Source organism: Chelonoidis abingdonii, chromosome 2, assembly GCF_003597395.2.
Source record: "Chelonoidis abingdonii isolate Lonesome George chromosome 2, CheloAbing_2.0, whole genome shotgun sequence".
Lineage (NCBI taxonomy): Eukaryota > Metazoa > Chordata > Testudines > Testudinidae > Chelonoidis > Chelonoidis abingdonii.
This window is the reverse complement of record NC_133770.1, coordinates 115,730,747-115,743,094: the sequence shown is the minus strand read 5'-3', so window position 1 is coordinate 115,743,094 and position 12,348 is coordinate 115,730,747.

Genomic DNA, 12,348 nt, shown 5'->3' with positions numbered 1-12,348 from the left:
CGCTCGAAAGGCTTGCTAGTCTAGTTACCAGTTGCATCTCTGGCTGCATGTGATGGGCTTTTTGTCAAATGTTACCCTCGACATCCTGGTTCTGGGAGAGGTTGGTTTATCAGTGGCATCTCGCCTTCCTCTGGTTCTCCTTGTCCTCGCAAGTGCTTGCGTCTTGGCGGGACTTTTTAACACACCCTCGAGGAATAGACCTTTTCCAGTGATCGACGGCAAGTTCCCCTGTCATGGTACGTTCCTCCGGGAATTCGTCAATTTCATTACTTCGGTGACGTCGGCGCGACCACCACTGGACGATGCCGAAGTCACTTTCTGGTGGAGGCCCATCGGTCGTGCACTCCCCTGACCCATCTCTTCAGTCTCCCACCTTTTCACGGGTCCCTCCTCCACCATCCGGAACCCCTTTTCATCACCACCTTGCTACCTGTGATGTCCTCTTCTCTGTGCGAAGCGCAGGCCAGCCTAGGCACTTTAATAATAGTCCTGAGATGCGGGATTTGTGGCGTCCTCCGAGTTCGGGTCCTGCCAGGGCAGAAGTTGCCTTCCCTCGTCAACGGCGTGGGGACTGAAGGTTGCGCCGGCTTCTGCGCGACTACATCCGGTCCCACCGACGAGATGCAGAAAACCATTTGGACATGGAGTCTAGACTGGGGAGAGCATCGCTGCCACCCGAGATGCCATCCCGCAAGCCTGCCCAGAGAAGCGGAGGACCCGGGCCCCGACGAACCATCCCAGCCAGGTGCTGTCCATCGCACTCGCACTCCTTTTGAAGATGCAGCCCTGCTCTTTTACACCCTGCAGTAAAAGGAGCACAAACAGCACATCACCGCCCGCGGAGTACAGCACCCCCTTCACCCGGAAAGATGGAACGGCAGGCCTCTCACCGCCAATCTTTTTCTCCGCCATCACCATCACATCATAGACACACTACTGTCAGTCAAGGAAACCGGCGGACGATAGAGCATGCCTCTCACCTCCCGATTCTCCGGAGCCCTCCGTCGCAGGCCAACACAACAAAACGAGGCTACCACAAACTAAAAACCAATCTGGCCGAGCTTGCAGGGTATCCCCAGCAAAGACCTCTCACGACTTACGAATGGCGTCCCGCCGCTCATCAGCACGGACACACCAAAAGATCATTGCAAAGGCCAATCATCAATGGTAGAAGGTGGACCTGACCACCAAAGAAAACTACACACCATCCCGAGCTGCACATTTGAAATACCCGCACGTCCGGACCTTAAGAACAGGGTGTAGGGAGAAATATCGCCCTCAAACTGATCAAAAGAAAGGTGGACCAAACTCTGAATGCGAGCAAAGGACCCATTTTTGGGTTTCTCCAGGCGTACGTGCAGAGTGCTGGCACACCAACTGACCTGACCAGACGCAGCTTGGTGAGAATATAAGATACACCATCCTGTGATGAGCCCATTCCCGTCTCCTCCACGAAGCTGATGCGGGTTGCGATCTTCAACGAGCCGAGCCCTAAATGTATCAAGAACCAGACCCGAATGAGCATGTTATAAAGCCTCTGTCCCAAAATCTGCCCTTAGCGTCCAAAATCTGGCTAACATGAAACCTCCAAAAATCCACACCCGCTGCACCAAATCAGAACACCCACCATGCCCCAACCTATCCTGGAGATACCCCCAGACCAAGCCCTGGCTCCTTCTCCTCCATCACACACAGGATGCCCAGTAAACAACCTGAACACAAACACAGCGAGGTAAGTCTCCCCGCTAATCAACTCAACCCGCAAACAAAGAGATTCCCCTCCTTCTCCCCGTAGCGGAACCACCAGAAAAATAAACACAACACCACACTCAAACTAAACCACTGCAACGAATCAACTACATAATATAAAAAATAGAAAAACAGTCACTAACACAAACACAACATACAAACAACACAAAACAGACATACTTTGTTTGTGATGCTTGGTGGAACACAAAAAAAAACCAACTAACACACAAAAAACCATATACAAACCAGGTCCTCTGCATACAGATTAAACCCTAGCTTCTACAATTATACGCCCCCCCCAAATCACAGACAGTGTAAAATTAACTGTCGTGATTCTTCCTAACCTACAACACATCCCTAATAACCAATCGTAATACAGACCTAACATCTTAAGGACATTCCCAACCCTGTGATCGGAAACTCTCAGGAGATGCATCAGCTATTTTTGTAAGCTCCGGAAATGTTGACTTCAACATCAAAATCTGGCGACTAGACTCAACGAAAAAGTTTTTTGTTGTTTCCATTTGCATGAAGCCACTTTACGCACATGTCAATTGTAGCTGCAACGGCGTTCTCCAAACATATGGCTGCTTTCCAGGCTACACAATGGCATAGCATTCCTTTTCACTGACGACCATGGCTTTCCCTCTCAGATAGTCTTCGAAGAAACACAGACATAGAGTTTGTGATCCGTCTCTGCATAGAACTCTCCTATACCACCCAATGCAACGTTTACTCAGAAATGGTTTGACAAAGTCTGGGGCCTTAGCAAAGGTAATGACGCGCCTAATGTAAAGCGCCCTCGACACCTCATCCAGTAACGGATTTGGTTGGTCTTTCTGTTAGGTCGGCATGGTGCAGCGATCGGCTGATGTGCTCAAACGGCCTTAGATCCGGCCAAGCCTAAAAGGATTTGGACTTTCTTGACTGGTACATGGCCACTTTGTAGCCCCTCCCCCTTGGCCTGTAGGGTTTAATGGTTCCTCGACCCACCTGTGTCCCACGTAATCACTCGTTTGGCTAATTTGACACTTCTTGGCCTCAACAGTATCTGCCTCTGATATCTCAAAGACCTTTCCATGACCTTTCTTGAGTGCACCAGAGTCTGAAAAAAATGCCACATCATCGAGTAGCAACTGCATATTCTCCCAGTCCGCTAAAACTCCTACAGCCGCGAGTGGCGGCATTGGCGCAGCCCAAAGGAGTACATAAATCTCCCCAAACAAAACCCTGCATGGGTGAAAGCTGACCTTCTTTGAAGTCTGTACGTACTGCAGTACCCCTGGTTAAATATGTAGAGATGAACTGGGCACTCCCAACTTTTCAATCAGCTCACCATGGCTTGCATGAATTGTGGAACGATTACCCGGCAGTTAGCTTACGGTAAGGCACCAAAACATATTCCATCTGGTTTGTACCCGAACACTGAAGCCCATACACTTAGATGACGGGATATACCCATCCCTCCATCTATCCGTTCATAGCACTTGTGCGGAGTGAACCCCGGTAGGGGGTAATGTGACATACTTGCAAAGATATATGCCTAGCCTGAGTCAAAATGGGCGAAGCTGTAAACAGCTCCTTGATTGTTGCCGCTTGGACTTCCAGGGTTGAGAGGTTCACCTCTTCCACGCCACCGTCTTTTCCTGTCGTAGTAAGCAACTCAGGCCACCAGCGTCATCTCCTCCCTGACGAAACTGACAAACTTGTAAGTCTCTGATAAAAGGGTGAGAGAAACCATGGTACACGTTGGCTGACGTGAGAATGGACATGCATAGTATTTAACTGGCTCCCCGCGCTCTTGACGTGAATGGCCCTGTCCCATGACTTCATTCTATGGGGCTTTTGCGCCTTAAGACCATAACCTGGTCTCCTCATTGAAAGAACGTCTCTGTATGTTTAACCTACCAGCCTTTTGCTCTTCCGGTATCCTTTAGGTTCTTACCAGCTAAGAATGCGAGGGTTTTTAGGTTACAAAGTCCAGAATGGTTATTTCCTGGAGAGGGTGTAACCCCTCCATTGTTGCTCACCATGTATGCCCTTAACCTCAGGCATAGACAAGTTCAAGGTGAAAACCCAAACTGTGATGTGGACGCCCTGTAAACCAAGAGCAACTGCTGCATACATCTAGTTCAGTGTGGAGTTTCATCACGAATTTACTGCATCAATGGCCCCCAAATTCCATTAAACCTTTGACCCGCCATTGGTTTGATGGTGATCGGGTGGCAAAACCAAGTGATCACCCCAGCGTTGCAACAGGTTTTATCAAGGGTGCTGCTGCAGACATTGATCCTGAAATCGTAGAGGATATGCGGATGAGGCCAAACCTACCCTGCAAAATATGTTGTAGGGCCTTGGCAACACCATTAGCCTGGTGTTTGCCTAGACTACTGCTTCCCGCCATGGGCTAAGCAAAGCCACGAAAGTAGTACGTCGCTTCCTGCGGCGTCTTCTTGGAAAGGAGCCAAAAGTACCACAGCTACTCGCTGAATAGGACCTCAATATGGGATGGAGAGGGGCCTTGACCATATCTTTGGGGTGTTCCCACCTTGGACACCTCACAAACTGGACAATACTGGGCAATGCTTCTTGCCATCCTATTCCGTAGAAGATACCACCTGTCTTTTGTCACCCCAGCATGACCACTGGAAGATGTGGGCATAGCTTAAAACGTCCCGCCGGACTTATTGGACTACCAACCTTTGTGGGCTTTGCCTACTTCTCTGCGCTCTCACATCACAGAAAAGAATTCCTTATAGAAAGTTCCCTGCTATCACAACGGGATCGGTAGAAGAGCGAGGGTGGTGTGTCTCTGCTGCTTGCCGCCAATTGCTTCGAAGGCTGTCATCCTCTTCCTCTAGCTGGATGTTCCGTGAGGTTGGAACCATTACCCAGACTGTGGACTTGGCTGGTCCCTCTGGAAGTGATTGGTGATTGGTTGTTTCGTAGCTGGTGGACCGCTGCCGCGTTGCTCCTGGGGATTTCAAGGCTTGGCGAGCCCTTCGTATGGTGGTCTGTTGCTTCTGTCCAGTTCAGGTCGTGGGTCCCTGGCTGGGATTGAAGGTGTGTGGCACTTGCTGTCTGCTTGCTGTTCATGTTCGGACCTGGACTGAGGTGCTGTGGCTGGCTCAGCACGGGCATAGGATCGGTCACTACCTGTGCTGTCTCTGTGACACAGACAGGTTATGCTGTGACGGCTCAGGAACAGAATGGGTCTGAAGCTGCCTGTTTGTGTGTGATACCATCTACTTTTGCCCACTCATTGTGCCAAGTCTTCCCCCATAGCATTGGCGATGAATATATATCATAGACTGCAAAAGTCAATCTTCCTGACCAAGCCTTGTAGTGGTAGAGCAGTTCACTGTAGGCAAGTTGTACAGCTGTTTGACAATGAAAGGGTAATGGGTCATTTGCTTTGGTGAACTGAGTTTGGATCTTTGACAAGGATCTGGTGATTAGCTGGACATTGCCCCGTTCTCCAACGCCGGTAAACTTCTTCCGCCACACTCTAAGTTCTCCTCGCTCAAGGATTTGAGAGGTATCTCTGGCCGGGACTTGAGGTAGTTGATGTAGTGGAAAATGCTTGACCCGTGGTGGTCGTTGGCAGTGCCTGATGTAGCTCCATTTCATTATATCTATATGAGCTTCCAGATAACGGTCAGGTGAAGTAAGTATGCTGAAGACGGTGAGGTTGGAAGATTAGCGGTGCTGTGGCTTCGGTGTTTAGGTGGGTGTTGGTTGCCCTCGGTGTAGGTTATTGTACGTGGCCCCGGTTTCTCACTCCTTTACAGACTTCTGTTCTGCCACTCCAATACCATTTGGCTCCATCTCCCCCCTGTGAAGTTGGTTTCCATTCAGATATACGTGTATGACTCCTCAGGAACACTCCAAAATCCATTTGCTGAATGGCGCAGTTGTTTTCAAAGGTTGAGCCTGGATCCTGCTAATCCAGCCACAATGCTTAACCTACTATAGGCTGTTTGGAAAGACCGACTGGTTACCACTTAGGTTCTATGAACCGCGCGCGAGATCGGGTTATCCCCATTCGCTGATCTGGCCATGGTTGAAACAGTTTATAATCGCCATTGTCCTGCGATTTCAGCGCACGTCGCCAAGGTCCACTGAGGTTGACCTTACTCTACACTACTGGCTCGCAGGATCTGTACCCAAGATCAGGCTCTCTTCAAAATTTTCATAGAGAAGGTTCCAAGCATCACTGCCTGTAAGGGAAATTCCTGTGCAGTTGAACAACACTGGCGCCGAGGTAAGTGCGTGGTTCTGAGCTTAGCTCTCTAAATTCCAGGCCTGCCCATTAGCCTCTACTTCTGTTTTTTCATCTAGTTTGTGTCTTTCTTGTCTCGTTGGAAGGCTGCATCTTGGCTGCTTGTCTCTTTTAAGCACTCTTTCTTTCTTTTTCTCTCATCTCACTAGTGTATCTTTTTCCATGTCTCACTTGGATCACTGCTGTTGTTTATTCCCTGCTCTAGCTCAGGAGTTCCTCTTACAGCATCTTGAATCATGGTTCTGTTTCTTGTTGAGTGCCTCTGGTGTTGTGTCTGATGCCGCTATCTGCTGCTCCCTGTTTCAGCCTCTGGCTGTTCTTGATATGCAATTCTATAAACAAATGTTTTTCCACTGTTTATCTTGTTTATCTCGCTGGGTATGAAGATAAACTTGCATGATTGACCCTCCCAAATGGGAATCGTATTGTTTACAGAACAAGAACGATAATCGGCTTTCTTTTCTTTGTAATGTCTCTGTGCTAAGCTTGCTAAATGCATGGCAAAATAAAAATATATTTCCTATGGTTCTTACTTTAAACTACAGAACCCTTCTCTGCTAAAAACCTTAGGAAGAGAAAAATGAAAATAAATATTCTATAGCCTGCCTGATTCTTACTCTGTCCCACCTGCTTGCCCACCATGTTATAAACCTCTGTACCAAATTTTGGACCTTAGCGCTCTAAATCGGGGCTAACTACACCTCAGCTTCCTACCAGCTTGGATCTATTCCGCTGCCGACGAATCAGATTTTAAGGCTCTGATCGCCCCAAAGTGCCGCAACCTACCTGGGGACCCAAGACCCAGAGCCACCTGGTCTCCTATTCATCCCCACTTCCCTCCCTTCCTGGTAGCCGGAGACGATGCGTACTATGCTCCTGTTAATAAACCACAGCAGGGTAATTTACCATTCCCTGCTATGCATCAAATCCTAGTCAAGCTACACACAAGAATTCCCCTCCCTTCTTCCCGTAGCCTGTAAACTAGTAGAAAAACTCAAGCAAGTCTTAAAAAGAAACCTGTATGTAAAAAGAAAGAAAATAATATAACGATAAAGCAACTGCACATAGAATCAAACTACAGGGATATTGCCTTATAAGAAATAGAATATACAGCTGATAAAAAAAATACCATTTAAAGAATCAGTCCAGCAAGCTCCACATTAAATACATGAAAACAAGCATATAACACCCTAGCTGCTGCTTGTACTCAACACTTGTAAGTGAAGGTAAGCACAGAAGATTAGAGAAGAAGAAAAGCTTGTTTACTCAACCGAGGAAAACAAAAAGCAGAAACAATTAGCCAAATCCTCCAACGAGTTCCAACCTTACTTTGGAAAAACGGTGTTCTGATTGGCTCTGGTCCAGTGCTTGGTTCCCTTGTAACCTTTAAGGTAAAAGAAACATTACCCTAGATTATTAGACAGCTTTGCCAGGCCTCTACTTGGCGGCTCCTCCCACGGTCACGGATCAAGAGGCTGCCTGATTGGGGGACTGGGTGAGAGCGAGCTTGCCCTCACTCACGCTTCAGCATCCAGGTGACGCCAGGTACGCTGTCTATACTGGCGTTACCTTCTCACGCATCCATCGTCCACTGGAGAACTGGCCCAGTTAGAGGCAGTGTAGGAGTGCTCCGGAATGGACGGAACACTCACGATGCCTCTCCCTCCAAGGAGGCACTGGCTCAATAACAGTCCGTCCTGCCTGGTTCTGGCTCAACACCGATTCCGTGGCCCTGGGTTTCCTGGCCAACGCTCGACGGCGAATTCTGGAGTCTTTAGCAAGATGCACTGGCGTCTCTGCAGGGGTTCTCCACCATGCCCATGGAGGAGCCAGGCGCAGGGCCTAAAGTGCGCTAACACTCAGTCGCCATATCTTCCCGTCTCCAGGCCTGCCGAGGATCTTGTAACGGTGCAGGCATCCGGCGTGAGCGTATGGCGCAATCCTTCCCCGCTTCCCGAGGCCGATATGACGGCAGCTCTTTATTCAATCTGAGAGTCTTCCGCGAGACTCTCCAGCGCGGTCTCTACCAAGACATCTTCTGTTCTGGACCTGGAAGCTCTTTTCAATGACCAGGTTCGTGGCAGCCACCGTGGGGGCTGATCTTCTCGCGGAGCCCCTGCTATACAACCCCCAGGTTCGTGTGCAGGTGGCAGAGTCCCCCACGATGCGCCAGAGGCTGGTCTTGGCAGGAGTCACCGGAGTCGGAGACCTCCTGGACTACAACCGGGGAGGGTGGCTGGATCCCCTGATGCTCGCTCAGCACATGGGGCTCTCCAGACCTTGTACTCCCCGACGTGTACTTCAAGAGGTGAAGGCCGCTTTACCACTCACTGCTCAGGTCTACCTCGACCGGGTCCTGCGAGAGGGTACGCCCCGCTCACCCTCCCCACAGGCCCTATGGACTTTTTCATCAGGCCCCTACCCCGTGGACCCAATTGGCCCCCCCGCCCTTTCACTGTGAGCCGGCTGCATGATCTGCAGCCAGTTCTGTTCCAGACCACACTGAGGAAACATCTATACATGCTCATGCTCCACCCTCGCGTCCCGCCCCGATACAAAGTGGTGGGACCTCCTGCCACCTCTCGAGGGTGAGAAGCCTCAATGGGCCAGCTTATACTCTGCCCTGGTCCCAAGGCCCACTGGGGATGTCAGTTGGCTGCTCCTTCACGGGGCCGTGAGCACGGGCGTGTACTTGGTGCAGTTTACCCCTCTCCCCCACACCTGCCCCTTTTGTGGCATGAAGGAAACCCTGGCGCATACTTATTTAGAGTGCACCAGGTTGCAGCCCCTATTCCGGCTCCTCTTGGATCTCTTATTGCGTTTCTGGTTGCACTTTTCCCCTCACCTATTTATCTATGCACTCTCCATCCATGACCCCACAATGTTGCGGGATCTCCTTATCAACCTCCTCTTGGCCCTGGCCAAACTAGCCATCTACAAAACCAGGGAGAAGAGGTTGGCCGATGGGATTTCCTGTGACTGTGGGGCCTATTTCCACTCCTCTGTATATTCACGCATCCGGGCAGAGTTCCTCTGGGCGGTGTCCGCTGGCTCCTTTGACACCTTTGAGGAGCAGTGGGAGCTGTCCGGGATTCTTTGCTCGGTATCCCCATCAGGTTCCCTTCGTTTAGCCCTATGACCTCACTCCCAATCGTGTTTTTTTCATTGGTTGTCCCACAATCCAAACCTGTGGATATTCCCCTTAGGCTGCGGGGAGATCCTTTAGCAGTGGGCAGGCTTCGCCCACCCACCTCCTGGATAACAATAGGATCACTCTCTTGTAGCCCTCTGGCCTGACCCTGTCACAATAGATTCTGCACTCAGGAAGTTCAGAGGTGTACAAAATGTACTGAACACCAAAAAAGTGAGTTGAGCAACTCCTTTGTCAAAGGTTTGGTTTGGGTTTGAGATAAAGATTTCACCTGATTTCTTATTTGATCAAAGTTGGCTTAGGTTAGTGACTTTCAGTGTTGCTTTTGAGAAGTGGTTTGGTCAAGAATAGGCTCAAGGGGCATAAAACTTTGGGCTTTGCCATTCATTACTATAGTGCAAATAAGTGATAGTCACATAAACATCACTCTATACCAGAAACCTACTGATTGCTATACTTACCTTCATGCCTCCAGCTTTAATCCAGACCACATCACACAATCCTTTGTCTACAGCCAAACCCTAAGATACAACTGCATTTGCTCCAGTCCCTCAGACAGAGACAAATACCTACAGGATCTCTGTCAAGCATTCTTAAAACTACAGTACGCACCTGAGGAAGTGAAGACACAGATCGACAGAGCCAGAGCATGATCCCTCACTCTCACAGACCTTAGGAGACAGGCCAGTCCTCACTTACAGACAGCCCCCCAACCTCAAGCAAATACTCACCAGCAACTACACACTGCACAACAGAAACAGTAACCCAAGAACCAATCCCTGCAACAAACCCAGTTGTCAACTCTGTCCACATATCTGTTCAAGGTTACACCATCATGGGACCTAACCACATCAGCCCTATCATCAGGGGCTCATTCACCTGCACATCTACCAATGTGATATATGCCATCATATGTCAGCAGTGCCCCTCTGCCATGTACATTGGCCAAACCAGATAGTCTCTACGTAAAAGAATAAATGGACACAAATCAGACATCAAGAATTGTAACATTTAAAAAACAATAGGAGAGAACTTCAATCTCCCTGGACACTCAATAAGTGACTTAAAAGTGGCAAAGATAGACTTCAACAAGAAACTGCAGAACTGGAATAATTTGCGAACTTGACACCATTAAAGTAGGCCTGAATAAAGACTGGGAGGGGCTGGGTCACTACAAAAAATAATTTTCCCTTCTTGTCAGTTGTTGGAAATGGGCCACATCCACTCTAATTGAACTGGCTTCGTTAGCACTGACTCCCCATTTGGTAAGGCAACTCCCATATTTTCATGTGCTGTATATTTCTACCTGCCTACTTTTTTTCACTCCATGCATCTGATGAAGTGGGTTATAGCCCACAAAAGCTTATGCCCAAATAAATGTATTAGTCTCTAAGATGCCACAAGGACTCCTCATTGTTTTTGCTGACACAGACTAACACAGCTACCACTCTGTAATCTTTACAATTACCTTTGGAGAGTCCCATAGTGATGCAGCCATTTACTTCAAGCCTAACCCTGTGAGGGGCTGCCAGTTCTTGAGTTAGATAAAAGACCTTTCAGCAGCATAGTCATAAAGGTCTGGTCCCCTTCTGAAGAGAGATTATCTGTAACTATGACACATTTCAGCTAAAAGATTGAAGAGGGTAAAACCTGGGAATAAATTCTGTTGGAATAGTAACATTAAGCTGCAGTGTGGGACAGGATTTAATTTTAAAATCAGAATAGTGAAGAGTGTATTTCAGTGAAGACTGCAGAAGGTGAATGGGGAAAAATATTGAATAGCTTCCAAGCTAAATATTGAGAGAGAAGCAAAGTTGTATTATAAAGTCATACATGGAGGGTGTGCTTTCTGCAGCAGTTATACAAGATCCATCACAATGTTGGCACTTTTATTTTCACGGAACAGCCATTGCCTGATCAGAAAGTGAAAATTGAACAGCCCTCATCTTTTCAATCCTTGCAGAGTTATGACTGCAAACTCCAAGCAGAAAGTCAGACCTGGAGAAAGTATCTGATCGGATTAGGAATATTTGAGCTAGTTTATTACAGAACTGTAGTTCAATGGATGTTGCCTTTTGTTTAGGCCAGAGATTGTAGTTTGTGTGCTTGTGAACTCGGAAGAGCTACCTGTGTACTTGTTATATCAAGACCTTAAAAATCAAATAGTTTAGTCTCTGAAGAGAGGACGAATCTCAGAGGGAGGCTGCTAAATGGACTGTGTATGTTCAAGCAATATAACAAGTTGCTAGATGATGGCAAGAAATGGAGGGGCATTTTTTATTGCAGCAAATTAAAGATGTACTCTTTTGTCCTTAATTTAAATGCACTCCAGTATCTGTAGGGTACTATCTTTGCATGTGGATAGGTTCACTAAAATAGATCCCTCCTTTACTATAAAAATTTTGCAGAATCTGTCCCCCATTGTACTTGGTCAGGTCATGAATTTATTAAGAACTTTGTAAGCACTATACATAATCATTCTCAAGACCTCCCAAGGGAGATGAGATGGCTCCTATTTACAGCCTGTCTTTCTGATTTGTTAAAAAAGAATAATACTTACAAAATAGATATTGGAATAAAAAATCCACTAGAAGAAGAAAATCTAAAAAAAAATAATTTCTATGGCACACTTCAACTAAATACTATATTATAAATACTCCAAGTTCTTTGATAAAATTGCCTTTTAGATCTCTCATTTAAAAATAAAATGCAAAAACTTCTCTTTCCCCATGGTATTGATTAACTAGTAGCTGAAAGCCCATGCTGTCACACCCATGTGGCAGGTGGGCCAAGTGATGCACCATCTGTGCAGTCTTACGTATTCGACCAATGAAATCGTTGCATAAAAATTAGCTGTAGGCTAAGGGTGGTGACTGGTCAAGTTACCTCTGATATTGTAATGGTGTAGGACTTTTGGCATGGCATAGATGCATGTCTTGTGGTGTGATTCGTAAAGGCAAAATGGCTAAGAACTTAAAAATAGGATGGTAACAGACTGAATCCCAGTGGTGATTAAATCTAATATTCTGAATGAAGAGAGCTCACATCCATGCTCTTTGTTGTTTCCACACTGACTCAACAGACATTTTAGGCTTCAGAGTGACACACAGAAGTGACAATCCTGGACTCTTCTTATAAAGATGCATAGAGTAGAACTTGTGTATAT